General features: G+C 46.2%; 1 protein-coding gene across 1 annotated transcript in view; it reads right to left on the reverse strand.

The window, feature by feature from the left end:
- The window catches only part of Tmem178b (transmembrane protein 178B), a 347,710-nt gene that overhangs the window by 14,540 nt on the left and 308,634 nt on the right, over positions 1-24,536 (reverse strand). The gene's annotated exons all lie outside the window — the stretch shown is intronic.

A 24,536-nucleotide genomic window follows, 5' to 3' on the forward strand; every position in this document is an offset into this window, starting at 1 on the left:
ACATGCATACATGAAAAGTCAAGGATGAAGTGAAATTAGCACCAGGTTGGGGATTAAAAAAAAACCAGAGTTAATTATCAGCTTGGAGTCTTTAGTCCCCTCATCTGTGACATCAGACAGCTGGAGGAGATGACTAAAAAGGTCCACTCCAAGCCTAGCAGTGTCTAGGAAAAGAATGAATGATAAATATCTGGTGGGAGATGGTAAGAGTAACTGACACAGTAATGCCATATCAGGGAGGGTTTCCCATGGGAAGTCTTGATGGAGAAACAGGACATCTGCAGGCGATAAGCTGGGGGGTCCTCGCCTGGTCATCGCCCCATCGCCCTAGCTCCATGCCTGGGAAGAAACAGCATGGTGCATGTCCCTCACTGCACCTCTCTATTGCAAAATACTCAGTGCCCCCGCCAGCATCAAGCTTCCCTCATGACTCACGTGAACCACTATAACAGGTCACTGGTGTCCCCCCTTCTACTCTTGCCCTATATAGTAGCCAGTGGTATCTTAAATTTTTAAATCAGATTATGGTTATGGTTCTGTCCTATTGAAAACCCTCTAATAACTTCTAATAAATACAATCCAAATCCCTGCATCTTGCCCATATGGCCTTACCCGAGTAGATTTTGCCTACCTCTCTAACCAAATTTCTCACCTTGACCCCCATACTCCCGACACTCTACACTAGAAAGTTTTCTGTGTCTCAAACAGCAAAGCGTGTTTCACCTCTGCCTAGAATGGTTACCCTTGAATCTCAATTCAAATAAATGTCATCCTCAGAGAGATCTTTCCTGGTCTCTTCTGAGGTGGCACCTAACCCCGTGGTTTTCAAATCACGTTCCACAAAGATGTCTCAGAAACTGCCACTGGAAGAGAGGGAGAGAATAGGAGACTCCCAACACTCTCTCCTCTCTTTGACCCAGAACAGCTCTGTTTTTCTTTCTTTCCATGAGAAATTTTAATGGAAGAAAGGATTATAGTGATGTAAACATTTCCAAAACCACTGGCCTTGTCCATTTGTAAAGGGATCTTCAGGTATGTCATTGCAGGAACTATCCTTTAAACTGCAAAATCCAGTAGCTGTTCTATTAGTGACAAGTTGGTGCCTTTGGTAGAAATAGATCATTGGTCTCAACCCTCATTCTGGCTGGTCCTGCCAGGGGCCTCAGCCTCCTTAACCCAGTCCTACAGGCAGACAGACAAAACCAGTCAGTAGCAGCTGGTTGGAATGAGGAAAAAAAAAAAACAAAAACAAAACTAATTACCTTCTCTGTGCCAGGACTCTAGCTGCCATAGGCTCAGAGTGCAAGTTCAGTTAGAAGAAGTTATGGCACCACCCCAAGTGGCTGCAGGCTGAGAGCTTGCACTAACAAGACCCATTGGCACACAGGAAGCAGCCCCCTCCCAACCCCACTGTTCTAGTGTCCCTATCTGTAAACTCCACCTGTGACAGGAAGCCATGGGCCAAGGGATAATGAACTGTGTACATGTAAGTGCTGTCTCTGGGTGGTTCAAACACAGCACCTGCTTCGTTTGATGACCATCCCAACTGAAGCTCTTTCAGGAATCACACACGTGATGTCGCCTTGTAACCTACCACCCTGCTCTGGACCTGCCCATCTCTGTGTCCTGTCAATACCTGCAGGAAGAGGGGAAGGCTCTTGCAGAGTGCTGGGCCTGCTACCCGCCCCCTACACTCCAGTGAGGGCGGAAGACAGGAAACTCTTTTCTTGCCCAGATTCCCAACTCCTGTTCCAACACCAAACACGGCTTCCTCATCCACTTCCTTCGCATTGCTGCCATCTCTAATTAATGTTTCTTTGGTTGCCAAATACTAGATTCTAGTTTTCTCACTAGTTTCAGTTTATTGGCTATTTGACAACTCCCTCCTGCTTGGAAATCTCTGCCCTTGGTTTGCAAGCTGCCCTGAGGCCAGGCTTCCTTGCACCTCCCTCTCTGTTTCCTCTCAGCCTTCAGGGGCTTCTCAGTCTCCATTTGCAGGTCCCTGGCTCTCATGCTGTCCCACATTACACAGTTTCTAGCAGCAATCCCTTTCCTATGGCTGGAACACCCACCAGTATGTGAGTGACTACTCTGCCTGTTTCCTTCTTTCCTTACTCCATCCCAGGGATACAGCATGTCCATATGTTCCCTGGCCACACACACATTTTCAGTGCTACCCCTATGTTATGCTTTACGTGTGTACCCCAAAAGTTTATGTGGTGGAAACTTCATCTGCAGATTCACACCTAATGATATTTGAAGACAGGCCTTTGGGAAGTGATCAGGATTAGATGAGATGATGAGGGTGGGGTCCCTATGATGACTTTAGTGGCTTTATAGAAGGAAGAGAGAACCAAGCCAGCATGCTTCCTCTTGCCATGTGATGCCTCCCACCTGCTATGGCAAGAAGATCCTTACTATATGCTGGTGCCATGTTTTGTGACTTCCCAGCCTCCAGAACCGTGAACCAAATAAACACCTATTCTTTAAAAGTTCCCCAGTCTCAGGTACAGTCATGTGTCACTTAGTGATAGGGATATGTTCTGAGAAATGCATCACTATGCAATTTTGTGAGTGTGCAAACATCATAGAGGTATATAGTTCCTGGGAGACAGGACTTTTTTAGCTCCATTATAATCTTTATGTTGTATATGTGGTCTGCCACTGACCAAAATGTCTGTATTTTACTAAAAAATACAGAAAAGAGCCTAAGACATCCCATATACCTAAGTTTCCTTAAGTTCCTGACTTCTTTTACTCCTGCAAAGTCTTACTTTCCTTGTAGGGAGATCAATCATCCCAGTTGGCCTGGGATTTGGGAAAGAAGGTGTCTGAAGTGTAGGGCTTTCAGTGCTCAATCTGGGAGGTCCTAGGCTGAGAAGACAAACTGGCCACCATACACACTGACTTTCTCAAGGTCCTGTTCTCCACTCAGGCCACCAGGTAGAATGCAGGGACTGCTATAGCGATTCCCTGCTTGTAGGCCTTAGAATGCACACTGTCTTCTCCAGTGGAAAAACACAGACAGTTGGATCCTTGGGATGTGTTGGTAATGTTAAGAATGCCAGGCCAGGATAGCATTGTTTGGGAGCAGCTAATTCTTTTGTCACCCTGAAAAATCACCTGGGAACACTTAATCAGCTGCCAATAACAGTTCTATCTAATGCCACCTTAAAGGTTAATGACGAAGATATTTTTAAGCTGATGTTCAGTTCTGATGTTAACTCCTTGCTCAGCCCACTTCTGAGTACTAATTGCAGGCACATAAGGCCGACAAGATGGGGCCTTCTGCGTGGTTGTCGCCAGATTAGCCTGTGCAGTGAGGGGAGGGTAGAACATGTGTTTCCACACCCTGAGGGAGTCTCAGAGAAGCCACGGCAGTGATGCCACAGCAGTGGACCCTGTGGAGAAATAGTGTCAAAATTTAGGCCTCAGGCTAGGCAGCAGAAATGCTCTTACTAATTCAAGAAACATCTCCTAGGAAACCAAGGCCCTCGTGAGGGTTCTCACGGGGATCCAGAACAGTTACATATTGTATGCACAGGCATTTTCCTGAAGATCTATTCCTTATGTGACCAAGTTGGGCCTAAAACTTCACTGGTGCATAATTTCTCCAGCTTTCTAGAGCTGGAAATCCATTTGCACGGCAGACTCTGCTCCCAGGAATCAGCGGTGACGTCTCTGCCTCTCCCTAGCCCTGGCCTGCTGTAGGGACTGAGGGCCTCTGTTGTGACTGGAAGCCCACTGGTTTCTATGGACTTCCCACAGTGCCAGGGACGAAGTACCCCAAGTCTCTCACAACCCCCTGCAATCCCCATCTGATTTTTAAAACCATAACGGAGCAAATCAGCAAACAGGGAGAGTCCGTCCTCCAATGGTGGCGCGTTCTTCCTAGGAAGCTGATGTGTGCTAAATCCTTCCTTTGCTTAGATTAAATGCCCTAGGAGCGTTCGGCTCTCCAGAACACCTAATAGCTCTGTTCAGAACTGCACGGAATATAAATGACGGTTGAATTGTATACCATTGCATCATCAGCCGCCAACAGCGAGTCACAGGGCTTTACATCAAAGGTGCCTTAGGGATTCACTGGGATGAGGCAAGGGGTGGGGGATGCGTCTGGGAAGAGAATATGCTGCCAGGGATGGGACTCTGAGTTAGGGCAAAGTCACCCATCATTCTGCAAGCTGCGCAAATGGCATAGGCCCAGACACTGTCAGGAAGGGAACCTGGAAGCCACACCTCTGGGACAGGCAGGATTTTGTAATCCCAAAGCTGTGTCTTTACACCACAAGTCTATTCTACATTTTGGCATGTTTACGTTACAATAATGCAGTGTTCCCCCAAAAGAACTGGTCCATTCATATAGGCTGGTTTCGCTTCTAAAGAGGGTAATTGGTCTTTCATATCTGTGGGTTATACAACTGTGGATCTAACACACCACAGATCAAAATACTTGAAAACAAAAGAGTTTGTCTGCATTGAACATGTACAGACTTGTGTGATCTTTCCCTAAACAATACAGTGTAACGATTATTCACATAGCATCTATCTTGTGCTAGATATTATAAGTAATCTAGAGATGATTTAAAGTATATGAAAGGATGTGCACAGGGTTTATATAAATTTCACATGAGAGTCTTGAGCATCCAGATTTTGGTATTCATGAGGGTCCTGGGACCAATGCCCATGGATACTGAGGGACACTGTTCTTCCAGATTCCTATCATGTAACTGAAGTTCTTATTCCTGATTTTTTGTTTGTTTGTTTGTTTATTCATAGGGTGGCCGCCAAATCTAGAATCCCAAGGGTATGGAGTGAATTATTTCCCTGTAAAATTCATATTTGAAGCCCTAACTGCCCTTAGAACCTCAGACATGACTGTATTTGGAGATAAGGTCTTTAAAAAGGTAATTAAGTTAAAATGAGGCCAGTAAAGTAGGCCTTACCCAATTTGATTGGTGTTCTTATAAGAAAAGGAGATTAGGACATAAAAAGAGACACCAGGGCATACACATGAAGAGACCCTCACATGATGAGGCACAAGAGAGAAGCCATCTCATGTAAAGGAGAGAGCCTTCAGAGGAAACCACTGGCTGGCACTTTGAACTTGAACTTCTAATCCCCCAAACTATGAGAAAATAAATTTCTGTTGTTTAAGCCACCATCTATGGTTTTTGTTATAGCAGTCCTGGAAAACTGAAATAGCAGTTGAATACATAATAATTGTCGTAATAGCATTATGTTGCAATACACCATAAATTAGAAAATCTATGGTCCCAGATTGCTGACCACCCCATAGCTGGAACAGGCATCTAAACAAAGCCATATAAAATAGTAGCTGCTGGGCATCTAGTGGTTTATTCCTCCATGTAATCTCTCTTACATATCTATATTCACTCCCACTCAATGTGTTTAGATTTGATCACAGGGTCACTGGCCCTGGTGGCCTCTATGCTACATTCAGATCCCTTACAAACTTGTGAAGACATCAAAGGGCTGAGTCAATGGAAGAAGGCATTTTTGGGGTGTTCCTAGGCTTCATTACAATGGACACTTACCAAGGTCCCGATGCCATTTTCCAGTCTCTTCCACTGGACACTGACTTTCCTAACCTCCACCCAGTTGACAGAGTCCTTGGTTATCCTTTATGGTCCATGCATATCCTAAATCTCCTGAAAAGCTTTCCTAGGTATTCCCAGCAGAAGCATACCTGAATACCTAAAACTTTTGAGGTCTGAATCAAACAATCCAACAATTAGTTACAGAGACTGTGTCTTTTGTTATAGTTTGTGTTCAGGAATACTCTAACCTTCACCAGAACTGGAATGGTGGGAGATTATTCTTTGGCATTATACACAGCACTGAGTATAACTTCTATATCACTTGAAGAAGTGGAATTTCTGGTTATGCAGCTTTAAAATCAAATATGAACTTTGAAGCTTGGAGGGGAATGAGGTAGACACTATGCCTGGTCCTTTCAGTCTCCTGTTTCCTCCTAAATTGTGATGTGGTTGCTGAGGTGTTGTGCATGTGTGTGTGTGTGTGTGTGTCTGTCTGTCTGTGTCTGTGTCTGTGTGTGTGTGTGTGTGAGTCCAGGCTTATCTGCATTCACTTTGTATTTCAATTGATACCTTGGGTTTCAGCGAGTGTTTTTATTTTTGCAGAAATTCAGCATCAGAATAATATCCTCTCTGCAGGATTATTTTGAAGAATGGTAATAATACATGTGAAAAGGCTTGAAGAAGTTAAAATTGCTTTCTATATGTAAGGTATAATATTAGAAATGGGAAGCTTTAAGTGAAATTGAAGAAAAATTGCTCTTAAGAACAAGGAAAAAAAAAAAAAGATGGTTGCTGTTTTTATCTCCATTGGCCACTCCATTCTCATTCAGCCTCGCTCCAGGGTAAGTGCTACCCCCAGGGAGTGACAATTCTCAACAGAGACCAGAGGAAGTGCTTGCTCAGGACTCTTCATTCTCTGGACTTGGAGGGATTCAGCACCATGGCACATGGAAGGATCTCAAAATCCACTTCCAAGACAGACCTTCCTTGGAAATGAACTTGCCTTTGAGCAGCAAGAGGTTACAGCCCCCATGAGGTCAAATGGTACCATGGTGGGTTTGTGAAGGAGTTTGTTAGGCCGTGGTTCCACAAGGCAGGTTGAAGGAACGCGTCAGAGGAGCAGCACTGGGAACCAATGTTCAACTTGAGTTGGCAACTGTTTTAAAATTGTCATTATCATACTTTTAATTATCTCAATTATTAAAAGTTACTGAAAGAGGTTATGATAAATTTAGGAATGCATGCAATACTTGAAAAGACGCTTTCATTTTCCCTGCTTGATATCGCTGCTCCTCCTAACCAAGACATCCACTGCAAACAGTTTGGGTGTGTACTTTTTCCATTTCTTAAATTTTTAAAAATAAATTTTGTGTTTTTTCCCTGCAAAACCATACTGTTTTGCGTCTCTTTTTGATCACTTACTGGACATTCCATGTCTATACATAAAACCTTAACAACTACAACGTATATTACACTGCCCAAATGCACTCAGCATCGCCACACTGAGCATGCCTCTGTTGACTAGTGTCCGCGTTGCTTCGAATCTTTCAGTGTTATAAAGAATCTCGCCATGAATATCCACATTGGGGGAGCTTTTAGAACTGCTGCCACAGAGGATCCGGTCCTGGTTCCTCTGGAACATCAAGATGGCCTTGATGGGTGTCCCATACTTATTTATCACATGACTGAGGTGAATTTTCATTATTTTTAGTCCATGCAGCACATTCTCCTTTCTCCTTTTGGCTAAAACATCACCACTACTCTTTCCCAAGAGGAGGCCCCAGTTGTGGTCCTAATGATTAATTCAATCCACAGAAATTAATCCTCAGTTTCTGTGTCTTATATCTCTTGGGGTTGCTGTGATATGTGCATGTGTGTGTGTGTGTAATGTATATAGTATGTATATATATGCAAATTATACACATTATGTACATACACTTATATATGCAAATTATAATGTACATATGTATATTTAAAAGTATGTGTATTACTACATATACATCAAATACATTATATAATTCATATAGTAACCCTAAGTTAAATTAAATAATTTGCTGGAGGCCTCAAAGCATGTGATAAAGCAAATATTTGATTTTGCCACAGAACCTCAAACTATTGGACTGTGGAAACATCTAAGAACTATCCATTTCACTTTCTTCTGTTGCCCCTATTTAAAAAAAAAATTTCACCAGGAGAAGCCACCACTGTTTCATTCCATATTGACCACCTGACCTTGGGTATTTTGTGCTGCCTGGAGCAAGATTTGCTATGCTATGAGTTTTCTACACAGGGTAGGATGGAGAGTTCTGGAAAGGAAATGAATTAAGAGTGCAGCATCACATATTTTTCAATGAAAATCTTTGCAGTTTCATATCCATCTGGGCCTTGGTTCAGAGCTGAGTTAGTGGGATCCAACTGGCTTCCGAACTAAACTGCGAGTGGCATCTACAGCTGTGCAGAAAGGAACATTCTCAAACTGTGATTTGTGAGCTTCCAAGAGTAAAGCCACTTAGAGCATGCCATCTTCCTGCCCCTGCTTCTCTTTTCTGCTTGTTCTGATGACTAGTCCCTGGAGTAAACTTTGAGAACATATAGGGCAGAAGGCAATCCTACCTGTGTTTCTAGCTGGGGATCCATACTTGGAATTTAATACAAGCCTCCTGCTGACCTTCTCTTGCATGTAGCTTCCCGTTTGCTCTGGCCATTCATCTTCCCAGGTAACATGCAAGGCTTGTGCAGAGAGAGTTACATCACCTCCTAGGGCGGGCACAGAGCCCGGTAAACAGATATGTCAATACATTTGAAGTCCTGTCTTGGTGGTAATGAGGCTCTTGTGGCCCAGGGACACTCTAGTTAGCCTGTACCAGCTTCCTGATAGGAACACAGGTAGGGATACAACACGTAGGGATGTGGTTTGTTGGAAAGAGTACTCCACTAGGAATCAGAAAACAGTTCTGGTCCCTCTATATCCACAAAGCAGGAAAATCATTTCATCTCTCTGGTCCAATCCCCACAACCATGGAATACAGGGCTAGGATCAGATCTCTAAGGTCCCTGCTTATCATCTAAGTAACCTTAGAACTCTAGGTCTTGAGGTGAGAAGGCACTATTATCACTTGCTCTAAGACTTGCTGCCCCTATCTCATCCAGCATGAATCACCTGGAGAGGATCCTGCTTGTCATCTCCTGACACACACAGAAGGGACCATGGATGAGACCATTAGCTGTCAATATTCAACATCAGTGTGCATAAGAGGCTCGGCTCTAAATTGCCTTGATTTTCAGCGTGGAAGGATGGGGGCCCAGCTGTTTAAGTGTCTGGAAGAAATTGGCTCCTGGAAGAAATCTCACTGGTTCCTGCCCTATCTGATCCAAGTCAATGCCATGTTAATTAGGAGAGGGAGCATCTTGGGGTGGTAGCCAGAAGATCAGGAGAGCCTGCCACCTGGTTTGGTTTATGTTTCCATAATAAACATAGTGCCTGGCACTTTGTCAGTTTGGCCCTGGCCTTTCTTTGGGAATAAAACCTATACCCAAGTGACTTTTTTCATGCTGTCACCTCATTGCTGGATCACGGAACACATACATAGGTTTATGTGGATAAAATGTTTGTATGTGATGTTTCTATGACAGGCATTGTTTCAAGTGCTTTACAAATGTTAGCTCTTTTAATCCTCTAAGCAAGCAACCCTATGAGGTTTAGACAAGGAAATTGAATCACAGAGAGGTTAAGTAAATTGCTGAAGGTCACAGAGTTAGTAAGTACTGGAGCCAGGATTCAAAGCCATGCATTATCCACTTGTTAAGCTGTCTGTCATTATGGTTATTTCATATTCCCACTCCAGATGGACTGAAACCAAGGTAAGCAGAGGAGCTCTTTCTCTCCAGTAGGACCCTCCTCACAGTGACATTTAAACAGGATTTACCAAACCAGCTGGTGAGATGGGAGAAGAGGCCCTATCTTATCAGATGTGGCTCCAGGAGGTTCAGGGCGTCCTTCAGACTCGTGATCTAGATGAAACAATCTTGTTGCCGACAGCTCCATAGAAGTAGGGGACCCGTCGCTCCCTGCACATGACTCCACTGAGCATTCATGTTGGGTAGAAGGGCGACTCCTTCTGGAGGGACTTGAGTGTCCGTGAGGAGTGGAATGCAGAGATCAGGAAAGGCAAGGATCAAACTCAGCATCAAATCTCTTCAGTAAGAGTTGGTAGCTTCCCAACAGGTCAGCAAATGACTGATGGGACTGCCCACACTGGGGCCAAAGAGAAGCCGAAGGAGCTGAGGACAGGCCTCAGTCTGCCACAGGACCCCTGTCCTCAGCCTCCCCTCCCTGCAGGCTTGTGCATGGCTCCCTACCTAGCAGCCTGCTCTCTCTGCTTCTTCCTGGGAATTTGAGGAATGATGCTTATTCACTCCTCTTCCACACTCCCTTTGGAACTCAAACTCTAGTGAGAAAAGAGTCACAGAAGGGAGATGGGGTGGGGGGAATACGGCCAGTATGGCAACCGTGGCTTGACCCTGGCCACGGTCACCCTTGCCCAACCAGGCTTTCCCTTTAGGAGGACTTGCCTGAGGAGAGGCTGGGGTCTATAGAGCAGTAGGCTCACCCTGAGCTGTTGACCTACACAGGTAGGCCAGAGAAAGAAAGAAACTGGCCTCCAAACTGGCCTCCTGAAGCAGGCCTGGGGCTTGGGCCTTTATTCTAGGTTGTTGACCACACAGGGGACAGAGCAAGGGGAGAAACTCTCCAAGGTGCTAGGTCCCCCAAGCTCTGCCCTCTCTCCCCATCTCACTCGTCAGAGAAAGTGGTCACTTCTCCTCCCTCAGCAGAAGGACCTCAGATGCTGGAGCCTGCATTCTCCTAAAAAGTGTGGAGAAGCTTCCTACTTTATGGGCCTTAATGAGAAGCTGCGGTAAGCAGAGTGTGGCTGACCAGGCTCCCTGAGCCACTAACTCAGGGGCTGTAAAAAGCCATGACCCAGAGGCTTATGGGAAATATGATTTCCATGGAACTTACCTGCAAATGGGAAGAGCTGAGCCATAGAAAGCATTTTAATTAATTAGCCATTATTTTTAATAAAATGTAGCTAAGAGTGCAGTAAGATCGTTGAGAAGAGATTGCCAGGTTTTATTAGGGCAGCCGTGAAGAGCACACATCTCCTGGCATTCCTTCCTTTGCAAGTCCCAAATTGAGGGGTCGAATATTATAGATTTGCATTTTAACTTTATATAAAGCTGTCTAAGCATTTTCTTTAATAGATAAAAGGAATACTTTGCCTCATTCACTGAAATTCTCTTACATGGAGCTATACAAAAATGTAAAGGTATTATTAACATGAAATCTTAAATAAAGAATAAAAATAAAAATATTTAAAAATCTTAAAGAATAATAAAAGTAAAAAAATAAAAAAGTCTTAAGGAATAAATAAAGACTTGGCACACTATCTCTGAAAGGGTGCCTGCTCCAGGACCAGGTACAGTTTCATTTAATAGACAGACATTAGAAGCTTCTGAAGGGTGATGGTCAACACGGGGTGAGTCTACTGATTCCTATTCAGCCTCAACCACCAGCTCCCCTGTGAGGCTGTTACGATGCCCCAGCAGAGGGAGGCTTCCTTGGTGTATTGCGGTCCCCTCTGTTATGGCATGGCCACCTGCCACTCTACTCACTGAGCACCTACTGCCTGGGTGTCCCTCAAGGACCGGGGTCATGCACATTTTAATTTGTGTATCTCAGAGACTAGAAGAGTGCCTAAAAAACAGTAGGTGCCAACTAATAGTTACCGATTTGAATTGAGCTGATGAGTCAGATATTAACCATGCAATAGGGTTGTCTCCAAATATTTGAAAGATCGTTGGAAGAAGTTGCTTACTTTAATCTATGTCCCTTTAGCAGAAAGCACCCGAGTGAAAAGTCGAAACTACAGAAACCATATGAAGGTTTAAAATAAAGGAGCCAAAATGACAACTAGAGTAGCCACAAGGAAGGGATTCCCTGCCACCACAGAGGTTGACACACGGGGGTGATAGGAAATGGCTAGAAATCTGCTCTCTAAGATACTCACAGTAGGCAAGTGCCACCAAAATGGTACAAGTTCAGAGTTCAGAGGAAGAGTCTGGACTTAGCTAAGACAATTCAAAAAGGTTTCTGGAAGATGCTGGCTGCCAGTTGAGCCCTGAGGAAAGCACAGGGCTCCAGCAGAAGGGAGGCACGGGGCGGGCAGTGTGAGCGGTCGATTCCAGGGAGCACAGGACACATGGTCAAAGGCACATGACACCACACTGTGGCTAATACCAAACTTCAGACTGGGGACAATGGATTTTATTCTATAAACATCAGGGAGCCACAGAATATTTTTCATCAGAGAAATGGCAGGGTAATTAGTGTATTTTAGAAAAGTGACGTGTAGTAAGGGATGCACTCAGTGGCAAGTAGGGAAATGAACATTCGTGGAACGCAGGTTCTCTGCTAGATGCTTTTGCTGTGTATTCGCTCATTTCATCACCACAACAGCCCTACAGGGCAGGCAGCACTATCTCCGTTCTACAGATGAGGAAATGCAGGCTCAGGGGCGGGCAACCAACTGGTAGGACAGAGATTTCCACCCAGGGCTAATGAGTCCCCAAATACCGCAGCAGTCACAGGGCCCAGATGGAGCTGAAGGAGGGCGAGTAGATGAATAGGCCACAGAGAACACTGCAAAGGGAATATCAGCAGATGTTGACAACCGATGGAAAGGTGAGGGTGAAAACGGAAAAGAGAAAAATGACCTGAGTGACAGACTGATCTGCAAGGATGTCAAGAGAGGACTGTCTCACTGGGGGAGGGAAAAGAGGAGCTGACGCTTATTGGGGACCTGCAGTAAGTCAGGCATTTAACATACATTCTGTCAACATAAAGCACATGTGTTATGCATGTGTGTAGAAAAAAGACAAGTCCAGGGGGCATGCTAGAGATTCCAGAAGGGTGGAGGTGCCCAGCAAGCAATTAAAACCATGATCTGGAGCTCAGACAAGACTGCTCTACGCCAAGGTCCAGGTTCATCTGTACAGAGACTGTTATCCTGTGAGAGTGAGTGTTGTTGACAAGAGGACACATTTATAGGGAAAAAGAAAAGAAAGAAAGAGAAAAGATAGAACGAAGAAGAAAGAACATAAATATGTTGCCTCAGAAGAGAAGAGAGTTTCAGGAAAGATGGAGATAGGTGAGCCCTAGGGCTGTCAGGAAGAGGAGGCGCACGGACAGGTGGCAGGTCTTCAGAAGCAAGCACATCTCCAAAAAAGCAGCTTCCCTGACATGGCGAGACCAGAGTCCAAGAGCTGATGTGGATTAGTAGCGAAACTGCAGAAATAATAACTCAGGATTATTCTTTTTGTCTCCTGAGACCCAAGCTTAGCCTTTTGTATGACACTATATGAAAAGGTAAGGCTTCTTCCTGTTTCTCCAAGAAGTATTCCATGAACAGTCTCCTCTCTGCTGCCCAAGAACAACACCCTTTTCCTTCATGGGAAAGGTGTCTGCATGGGGTTAGTTCTGCTTTACCAGGTCTTGAGTTGTTTGAGGATCACACATTTGTCAATAGGGGATCGTGGTGCATGATAATTAAAAACTCAGGCGTCAGAGTCAAGTGGATTGGAGTTTGAATCCTCGCCTCAGGAACCATGTGCCCTTGAGCAAAGTGCTTGTGCTCTCTCAGCAAGGGCTGGGGACTGCAAAGAAGTAAGCTGGTGACAAACTGAGCAATTCCAACACAAGTGCATTGAGTGCTCACTGGTGCCGGGCTGCTGTCCAAGCATTTCACACATTGACTTGTTTAATTCTCTAGACAGCCCTACCAGGTAGTTGCGATGTCACAGGTGGTGAAACTGAGGTGTGTGAACAGTAGGTTTGCCTAAGGTTCTCGGGGTCAGCCTGAGCCCTGATGACCTTTGCGCGTCTAGATTTGAGGCTTATGGGAACATGTTGGTGACAGAAGTGCCTCTCCTTTTGCCTTTCTTTTCCTGTTGTCCCACCCCAAGTGAATATTCCCCTGCTCTGGGCTGATGGGAGTGGAAGGGAACCTTGCCGGTGGATGGATGTAATGGACACTTGTGAACGTCTGCCCTGCTTGCTGGTCAAGCCCCGGGCCTATTCTTTATCTGAGGTGCGTCCTTGTCCTTTCTTCCCCACCTCTCAGGAACACTGAAGGAAGAATAGGGATTAGTGTGAAGATCTTCCATTAAGGCCTCACCACATACTTAATTGCGTGTGACTCAGCTAGTTTGATGGCTCTCTGGGTCCAGTTCATTATATTACCCTCTGTGAAGGGCATCTGGGAAAATGGGAGGAGACAAGTGTTCCAGCCAAGCCTAGCACTCACCCAGTGCGGGTGTGCTGCCTGTCTCCCCTCTCTGCCCCTTCCACCTGCCTTCTAGGGGGTTGAAGGTCAATGAGAGCTAACCCTGCCTTTAAAGCTCTGTGATCTGTACAGTGCTGCCCAAATCATACACCACACCGTTCCACCCTTTTTTGGTTGAGACCAGCACCTTCCCTCTCCAAGAATGGTGAACAGGTAGACTCCTGATGTCCTCTTGTCTCATGAAAAGACATGGAATTCTTTTTCTTTTTTATATTCTGCATTTAAAGGTATAAGCCATGAAAAGGAAAGTAGATAATTCATCACTAATTGATCTGGGTATGTGAGTCCTCTCTCAGACGGTGAACAGTCCCAAGGTTGGAGTGGGTCTTATTTTATCTTCCACAGCACCCAGGCCTTAGTAAGAACTAGACAGCTGGTTGTGCATTTAATGAGTACCAAGCTCTGGGCAGATGTGGATCATTCACTCCAGGGAGGAGGGTTTTCACTGCCATAGCTCGGATGTCCTTGACCTTTTGATGGCATCTGTATTGAGAGTGCGTGTATCTTCCAAACCCCAAATCCAGACATGAGGTAGAGGACATGATCTGATTGTGAGAGGCTGTATTTGAAGTCAGGAGAAATACAGAAGGTCAGGGAAGCCCGGCAGGTTTGTATAGGCTCTCAATAGACATGGTGTTAAAACGCACGCCATTACCCACCTGTCCTAGGTGCTCAAGTTCTGTTAGGATAAAGAGGTGTGTTTACCAGAGGAGAGTGCGTTTACACGTCCAGGACCATGATCCTAACCCTTTCCCAGGTAATGCTCTGAGGTCGCCCCAGAGTCTCTCTCCCCTAGGCCTTCAAGCCCCCCGTATAGTATGGACAGCTGAATGGATTGGACTTGCCAGGTTTCACTCAGTTTGTCCACAGTGAAGTGAGGTGCAGAGCCGCTGTCCTGGGCCAGGGCGGGCCTGGCTGCTTACTGCAGGGGCTGACTTCAGGCCCTGCCCCTTGGCCCTCTGATCTGGGCCTGTTCTCTGAATCTCTGGTGCCCATTTGTACACACCAATCTTCCCACCCACAATGTGCCCTCAGCCTCTCAGGGGTCCCCAGTTGGGGCTGGTCTGGTTTGCTGTGGTGTCCGGTACTGTGGCTTCCGTCTTTTCCCCAGGCCCTGATGCATGTCATGCATCTCGGCCAACCAGAAAGTGGGGTGACCAGAACCCCCAAGAAGGCAGAGGACCCACTTTCTTGGGCCTGGTATTTGGGGGTACTTCTCACCTGTACGTAACCTTGCTGTTCTCACCTCACCTCCACCATAACTGCTCCACCTCTGTGGCCAAGAGAACAGACATTTCCTCTCACTTAAACCTGTTCCTCCCTCTTAACTGTTTCCTGGAGCAGCTTTTAAGCCTAATAGGAGGGGTCTCCAGCAACCAGCATTTTTCTGGTTGAAAATGACTTGTTCCGAGCGTCCGAAGCTTGCCTGACATGTTCTCTTTCTCTGAAACTTGCACATCTCTGTAAGAATGTCTCATAGGGACCCAGAGAGGGAGGCTTTTGAAGTCGCCTGAGAAATTCCCTGTTACCATGGTAACAGAGCACTGTGGCACCACCACTGCTTCTTGGGCTTTCATTTCCACTGGAGGCTGGTGGAGAGAGTCTTCTTCAACCACCACTTCCAGCCGCCCTGCCCTCCCCTCGCCTCCTGCCTGTCCTTCCCCACCTGCTTTCATCCGAGGGGCGTTCACTGTGTGAAAGCAAGGAACTTCCCTCTAGTGCCCTGTGGTGTTAATTCTATCCCAGGAAAGACAAGGGCTTAGGGTGTCAGAGTCCCAGTCTGGACCACACTCACTCGACAATTCAGACAAGTCTGGCATGTCTGTGCTGGTGCAGGGAGGTCGCTGGGAGGGCACCAGGCTGTGGAGAACAGGAACCAAAATCCTCCACCCCACTCTTAGCCTGGGCACCGAGAACCAGACCAGGCTTCACTGTGTGCAAGAACATGACTCTGCTATTCTACCTCTGGGACTGTCCCGACCAGGTAGATGGCCCGATTATCCTAGAGTTAAGAATTTCACAGAAGAGCCATCAAACTTCCTACCCAAAGCATCCACAGACTGTGTGCCTCTTAAGATTCTCTGAACCCTTCACTTGTACATCCTTACATGACCATTTCCATTAGTCCTGGATGTTATTGTTATTTTCACCCAATTGTTATGTCATTATTCTAACCCAGCCTTAACCACATACCTACATGGAGATAATGGCCTTAAACCACATTTCTAACTCTTAATAAATTCTGGGCCTCCCTCTCAGATCCTGCCAAAGTTCTGCAAGGTGGTGTTCTCTCTTATCACATAATCAGTAAACTCAGCTTTCTCCTATTGGCAGGTTGTTTTCACAGTACTTGGGGAGTCAACTTTGGTCATCAGAAAAGAGGCACACATTTTTTTTTTCCTTTTGGTGATTATTCAGTCCTTACAACATCAGAAGACTTGGACTGAGTTAGGGAGAAGTAACTATAAGCAGAACAGAGAATAGAGAATAGATCTGATTTCTTAAGATCCCTAGAGTCCTGCAGCCACAAGGTCAAGGTGTCTGAGTGCTTGGGATGATGCTGGAGGCTGAGCTGGCTCCCTGGGGATATGGCTTGTGCAGTGCCTTCTTGCTTTCATGCTCTGCACACGTACTCTTGAAATTCTTCGTAATGTTTGAACAAGGCGTTGTGGTTTTCATTTTGCACTGGGTCCCTCAAATTATGTAGCCAGTTGTGGTTGGAGGGACGCCAGCTGGGAGGGCACCAGGCTGTGGGTACATAGCTGCAACAGCTTCTGAGGGTGAACTGTAGCACCCTGATCCTAACCGGGTCACCCCAGGCATGGACAGAGTGGTCCCCTCTCACTGTGGCATGTTGTTCAGACACACTGTTAAAGTCTCAAAATACTGAATGTTGCCCAGGGAAGGACCCTTTATTACAATCTGTGCAATAAAGGGCAGGACAGAACAGGGATCAATGCCCCTCAATCAACCAACCCCCTGACCACAGTCTCCAGGTCCTTCATAATCTGCCCACCTGCTTGGTACTATCTTCACCTCAATCTGCCTCTATTACAATAATCCTCTTGCTTAACTTCTCCAGATCCAAGAAACTCTTTTCCATCTCAGGTTCCTTGCATGTCCCAAAGTTCTTTTTGCAAGAATATTCTTGCCCCAAGTCTTCCTCTGGCCTGCTGCCTCCCTTCATACAAGATCTAAGAGGACTTCCATGTCCTCCCCCAGTTACAATGCCCCCATCCCTCTCGCTTTCCCAGCTTCATCTTTATCCACCATTCTTACCACCTAAAACATCTCACTTATTTATGGTACTTGCCTTTCGTCTGTCCCTCCAACTAGAACGTGAGCTTCACGAGGACTGTGTCCTCTGTACCCTCCGTCGATGGTAGCTGGCACTTACCAGGCAATCAGTATTTATAGAACGGCTGGAAGAATGAATGAGTGAGTAGGATCATGATGAGCTGGAGAGGCGTGATCTGTCTCGGGATTTCATCTTTCTTATCTCCGAGGCTCGCAGGTGTGCGTGGCATTGGCAGTGCTGGTGGGTGTGAGGCTGCGCAGAGCAGCGTGTCACTGAAGGTGGCTATTTAAAAAATAAGCTTCCCAGTAGCTAAGATAATAATATCTAAAAATTTACTGAGAACAACGATGGGTATTATAAGCCCTTCACGTGAGTTAACTCTATAATTCTCACAGCTATGCTTGAGTTGGATACTATTATTAGCCCTTTTTAATAGATGAGCAAATTGAAGCAAAGCATGAAAGGCAGATAAGGAATTTTTCCGCTGTCACATGGGTAATCCAAAGCTCCTTTGGTCCTGGAATAAATCTTCATGAAAAAATCCGTAGTTCCCACTTTCAACTAGGCGATTCTACCTCCTGAACAAGCACTCTAACCCCCAGTTAGGTGGTAGGGAATGGCAGGTGCGCACAGGGTGTGCAGGAGATGAGGGCTAGCTTGCCACACAAACTCTCCTGGATGTCTTCATGCACCACATCCCACCCGTCTCCTCCCAGGCTCTGTCCCATCTTGGCATTTCATCCTTGCTCTAGAGAACTGTGGCACTGTGGCTTTGGTTTGGTGGGTAGGTTGTTCTGATGTGGAATTCACAGACCAGATTGGGGTTCAGAGGACCAAAGCTGCTTTCTGTTGTCTTCTGAAGCCCACATCTGTAACAGGGTGGTCCCTTTGGGTGGCAAGGATGTAACCCCCTTTTAGTCTGTTCCAAATCAAGGTGAAAATCAAGCCCTCTGGCTACCTGGGTTGCTAAGTGATCCACCCTGGACACTGACTCTACATGAGCTAAACCTGGATATCATCTACTAATCCCCTATTAATGCATCTCCTCCCCCAAATGTCTTTTATTGACATAATTTTCCCTTCTGTGATTTGTTTTAAATGTAACAATCAAATGCAATAAATATGCACCTTCCAAGGGGGAGGATATATCCCAGGGTGTGAAGTAGTTTGTGAACCTCTGCTTAAGATTTTGAAAGATTGTAAGATAGTCAAGAGAAGAGTTGTGATGTTCTATTGAAGTCTCACTGGAGACTACAAAAGCAGATTAGCAGGGTAAGTAGGTGGGTTTCATGCCAGAGTTGCCCTTGCTTGGTCATGATAGATCATGGATGCTTCTGTGCCTATCAAAAGGGACTTAGGGTAGGCATATGATAGTAACAACTACCATTTATTATCAGTTTTGCATCTTGGAAAATTATTGACCTACTGAATTTATTCTCCCTGCCCAGGAAGGTCCTGGATTCCCCCTCCGACCCATGAATCATGAATTCATGACCTGAAGGCCCAGTTTAAAGCTTAGTGCCTTCTTAGCATTTAGTCATGTTTCTAAGTTTCTTCCAGAGCTAGGAAGAACAACGGGGAGAGCTGGAAAGAGCAGGACTACAGGGAAACCTGCATATTGTTTAATTTCTAAGTCCCTAAAATCACTTTCTTGCCTAAATGAAACATTGCCTTAGACTTTCCCTATGAAGGTTGTAAGTTTTCAAAGTTTGGCCTTCATCAAGGTCTTTGTGGGGTGCTATGCTGAGGGTCTGGGTTCATTGCCCAGCTATCTGCTCTCTGGTGAACCAGTGAAGCAGCTACAGATGCTGGGTATGTGGTGTCTTTGGTTTGCAAATCACTGCCATCACTCACACCTAATAGCTTGAGCTTCTTCAGGGCACCTTCTCCGTTCCCCTGACTGACTGGGAAGGTTAAAAGGGTCATACTGAGCACAGGGGGAAGAGAAACCCCCATTACCACTCCTGCCCTCGGTTCTGGTCACCATCTCCTCCAAATGCCCCCTTTGTCCTTTGAGAAAGGAGGAAAAGGAAAGAGGCAACAAGATGAGGGATACAAAGGAAGTGGAGGGAGATTGTGGGCACACTGGCACCTGCTGAGAAGCAAGACTTGGAGTCAGGCTAGTGTGGGAAGGAGTGTGTGGCTCAGTGGGGCACAGGGACCTTCAACACGGGGTGCTGGAGGCAGTGCAGCTGGGCGGGCTGCAGGAATGCAGGCTGGGCTCACCGGTCAGACCACTCTTATCTGAAACACAAGGAGATCTAACTGGATGGTGGCTAAAGTCCCTTCCATGTCTAATATTCTATGACTCCAGGTTAAAGACAGGAAGCTCTTCATGAATTCATGTAAATTTCATACTTGTCCTCCAACAGGAATTTGAAACATTTTATGACAGAGGAAGATAGACCCTAGGACCATTCAAACAAAGATAAAAAGAGGAAGAGGAATTTCATGGAAGGGGAGATGATAAGAACAGGAACTGCAGGTAAGATAGGCTGCTTTCTTAAAGGATCGCTGCTCTATCAAGATAAAAGCAAAACACTTGCTGCTTGTTGCCGATCATTCACTTTTCAGTGCAAGGACTTATTAAGATGCGGACCCTGTCCCAAATACTGGAGATGTCTTAGTGGAGTTGCCCCTTGCCAAGGCTGATGAGGCTCTGAAGCTCACGGAGCTTACATCTTAGGGCAGGAGAGAGGCAATGAGCTAACACACAATGGCAAAACCACTTCAGACACCTACTACCCAGATCTTGGTTTCTAACACCATCCTCCAACAGAAAGGGGACCACTTGGAGAAACAGCTCATTCTAGAACTGGGCTAGGAAACATACGAGATGAACCCAAATGCCACAAAATATTTGGAGACAAAGCAAATGAGCCACAACAACAATGAAAACCAAAACCCCACATTGATGGGAATATGTCAAAGGGGCATAAGAGCCAATGGAAAGGGCTCTCAATGACCAAAGATGGAACAAATAGAGCAATAAAATAAAGCGGTACTGGATTACAACACTGGAAGAGCAAAACAAATGCCCATGAACCCACACTGATATGAGTAAATGGTGGAATAAAATAATAAGTGGAGAAGAAACAAATCTCCCATGAAAAATAATTCCAGGCAATTTATGAGGATAAGGGATGTGGAGATGTGAGCATCTCTGTCCCAGCACTCCATCTTAACTCCTCAGGTGTGGGCTACACGGTGACTTCCTTCTGAAGAATATAGTTTGGAGAAGAATAATTTTACAGTGGAGAAACCTGACAAGCACGACTTGCACCAGGTGATTGCAGCAACATCCACAGTCATAAATCATGTTGAAATGATATGATAAAAATGCCACTTTACCTCTGTGATCTCCCTCCCCCAACCCACAACCCAGTCGAATCATAAGGAAAACATCAGACAAGTCCCAGCTGAGGGTCATCCTATAATATCCCCAGTGCTCTTTACAACTTCAAGGTCATTGAAAACAAGGAAGGTCTGAGAAACTGCCACAGCCAAGAGGAGCCTTAAAGAATTAAATCCTGGGAGAGGAAAGGACATCAGGTAAAATAGGGACTATGAATAAACTGTGGACTTTAATGAATAATAATATACCAATATTTATTCAGTAATCATAACAGATGTGCCATATTAATGTGACATGTTACTACAAGGAGAAACTGGACCTAGGGGTAGGGGGATACCTTAACTCCTTAGGCTGTCTGCTCACTTTTTTCTTTAAATTTAAAATTATTCTAAAAAATAAGGGTCTATAAATTAAAAGAGGGTTTAGAGGTTAGAGACAGAAGTAGGAGATTCCCCCTCTTGGTGGTCTTGGATAAACAAGTTTCCAAGAGGTCCACAGCTGCAGGGAAATGAATTCTGCCATTGACATGGCAATTTGTCAGGGGACCTCAAGCCTCAGAAGAGGCCCAACCCCAAGATCAACTTTAATCATAGTTTTTTTTTTTTTTTTAATGTGGGGGGGTGGGATCAGGGATTGAACTCAGGGGCACTCAACCACTGAGCCACATCCCCAGCCCTATTCTGTATTTTATTTAGAGACAGGGTGTCACTGAATTGCTTAGCACCTCGCTTTTTGCTGAAGCTGGCTTTGAACTCACGATACTCCTGCCTCAGCCTCCCGAGCTGCTGGGATCACAGGCATGCGCCACCATGCCTGGCTTGATCATAGTTTTCTGAGACCCTCAACAGAGAACCCAGTTAAGCTGTGCATGGAATTCTGATCCGTGCAATTTTCATATAGTTTTAAGCTGCTAAAAAATTAACCAAAATCAAAATATAACAACAAACATTTTAGAAGGACACGAATGTGCTACAGAAAATTAAAGTAATTAAAATGTAGGGAGTGCCTTGGTGTCTTCATGGGGCTGTCTCTGAGGGGGAAACTTCAGAATCTGAATCAGAGGAAGAGCCATTCTTGAGGTATTATGGGGGAAGCTCTACGGGCAAAGGCACCAGCCAAGCACAAGGCCTTGAAGTAAAACTGTGTGTTCCAGAATAGAAAGGAAGTCGGTGTGGTCACAGTGGCAGGAGTGTAGGGGAAGGATCAGGAAAGGAGGTGAGAGAGGTGGTATCAGCCAGATTATAACGGGCTCCTTAAGAAGGGGAAGGAATTAGGATTTTAGGTTCGCCTGGAAGCCACTGGCCCACTGACAGCAGATGAGAGGCATATGTGATTTATTGTTTAAATAAAAACAGTGATGCTAACTTCTCTGTGCAGGACTGATCACAGAGTGGCTGGAATGGAGTCAGAGAGAGGCTCCTTCCAGCAGCAGGGCAGTGGGAGGGCCCTTGCTAGGGTGGGCGTGGCTTGCACATGCAGACCCAGCTTACAGACCTGAGTCCACATGGTATACCCAGCAAGGGAATCGCAGAGCAGTCACAAGCTCCCTCAGCATGCAGTCCTCCTGTGTCATCCTGTTCCTGAGTTTCTGCATGTCACTGATGAATCATCGGGACAGTTGCTGCCACCCAAATGGTGCTGTGCCAGTCTCCGCTAGATCCTCCCTGGAGGCTCTGCCAAAAGGGAAACTGGATCCCACTGGCCACCCCCAGCCTCCTGGCTTGATGAAGTTGCCCTGCTTAATTAATTGCCTCCTCTGGGTTGAACATTAATTAAACAATTTGTTGTTAGTTATTTCAGGGGTGCCAGGTGCCCTCTCTTTAACCCAGAAATAGTAGAATCTTGAAGAGACACGTGCCTGTGCAGATCACCTTGCTCCCTACAGAATGGAGATGAGGCTGGGAATAGATTCTTCCATGTTTCTTTCAGCCCTGGCAGCTTCACCTAAAGTCACCTGCAGTTCCATCTGTGATTCTTCACTCCAAATGTCCTTTCCCCAGTCTTGCTGCCGCCTCCCTTCCTCCTGGTCGCCACACCCATGCAGGGCCAGCTCCAGAAGCCCTTGCAGGTACTCCCCACCTGCTCAGCCCACTTGTAGCCCAGTCTAAGCTCTCGGGCACCTGTCTGTGTTCACCTACAGACACGTAACACCCCAAACTGGGTGACAGCTTTGGCCGTGGGGACTTTTTGTTGCCCTTGGTGGGAAACATCTGCGGTTTGGTGACTGAGGTTTTGCTGGGAGGTGTCTGTAGCAGGTGGTTGACTGTCCAAGTTCTTCGACAGTTCTTCAGGCCTAGGAGATGAACCCCCGGAGGTGCTCAGGAGGGTCGGTGCTGACGTGACTGCCACACCGGGCTCTGCAGTTCCAGCCCACAGTTCTGGGTTGCAGTCCAGGCTCTTAGTTTGGCTCTCACAGCTGACCAGGGGCACCACCTCTCTTCCCGAGTCTGTCCCCTCCTAGTTCCCAACTAAGCCTAGCTCATGGGTCAGCAATGGCAGCTGCCCCGGGCTTCTGAACTCCCAGGGCTGTGTCTACCCCAGTTGGAAAGGACTCTAATTTGAGAAGATGGGGGTGCCCTCAGCCCACATCCCCAGCTTTGTCTTCCAAAAAAAGACTGCCATTCAAGGGATAAGCAGCTAGTGGCTTTATTCTCTAGCCCCATCTCTTGCTGCCGGGCCTGAAGGTATCCATGAGCATGTGGACACCACTTCCCCCTGGCCTCTTTCTGCAGGATACTGCTTTACCTAGGGACACAGATGACACAGCTCTAGGGTGGAGGAGAAGCCTGATGACCTATAGGTAAGAGGGGTTTGCTATGGCCTGGATGGCTCCCCCTCGAGCAAGAAAGAGCTTCGGAAGCAGCTCCCCAGAGCTCACTGACATACCAACACTATCAGAAAGCATGGTTTTTCCATTAAAAAAATATAGTGCATGTCCAAGAAAAGCTGATTGATCTGGGCCCCCCAGCAACTGGGGCTTGGATGGCCTTTCCAGCAATAACAGGCCCATTAGCACTGCCTATCTTTTGTTGTATAAATCTTGGAGAAACAGTCATGGAAGACCAAAGTCGGGGGAGGGGGATATATATATATATATATATATATATATATATATATATATATATATATAATATAGGCTAACCAGTTTGTCCCTAGTGCCATTCCATACTGGAGCTAGAAAATTCTCTAAGGTTCACTTGTTCCACCCATCCTTGGCTCTGTGTACACAGGCAGACCACCAGAAGCTGGGCTTGGGACCCAGCATCAGTGTTTGGTGAAAATTCTCCAGGCACCTCCGATGTGCAGGTGAGTACCACTCAGGACAAGCAGAGAGCAGGTCTCTCAACCTGCCAGCCTGCAGGGAGGGACTGCAGATTCAGAATCAAGTTCAGTCAGGGTTTGCAGACTATTTGCCGGTCTGCAAAATTTGGGAGGTGCCTCAGCAGTATAACCTTCCCACTATCTGTCCCCTCTTCCCCTTTGGCAGGTGATCCAGTGACCTTACCACAGTTACAGCTTTTGGCCCATCCGCAGTTGCTCAGTTCCCGCCTGCTTATTGTCTGCCCTGCAGTGTGTGGCCTGGTCAGAAAGGACAAGCCAGTCAATCACATCTGGCTGTTGGTCTGCGAGTTCACTAAAGCTGTCCAGAAAGAAGTTCTCCAAGAACTGAAAGGCCCCAGGCTTAGCACCTAGGCAAGATCTGAGCCTTGTGCCTGCTACAGAGGGGGCAGTGGAGAACTTGCCCAGAAGCCAAAAATGCCAGGAAAGAGGTGGAGATGAGAGAGAGTCAGCCCTGGGGATTCCTGCTCTGCCCAAGGCCTATTTGCTCAGCTTTTCTTGGATTGCTGAGCCCTCTCCAGAGCCTCAGGAAAGCCCTGTTTCACTGGAGCTATCTTTGTACATCCAAAGAAGGCTTAGAG

The sequence above is a fragment of the Sciurus carolinensis genome, chromosome 8, assembly GCF_902686445.1.
Source record: "Sciurus carolinensis chromosome 8, mSciCar1.2, whole genome shotgun sequence".
Lineage (NCBI taxonomy): Eukaryota > Metazoa > Chordata > Mammalia > Rodentia > Sciuridae > Sciurus > Sciurus carolinensis.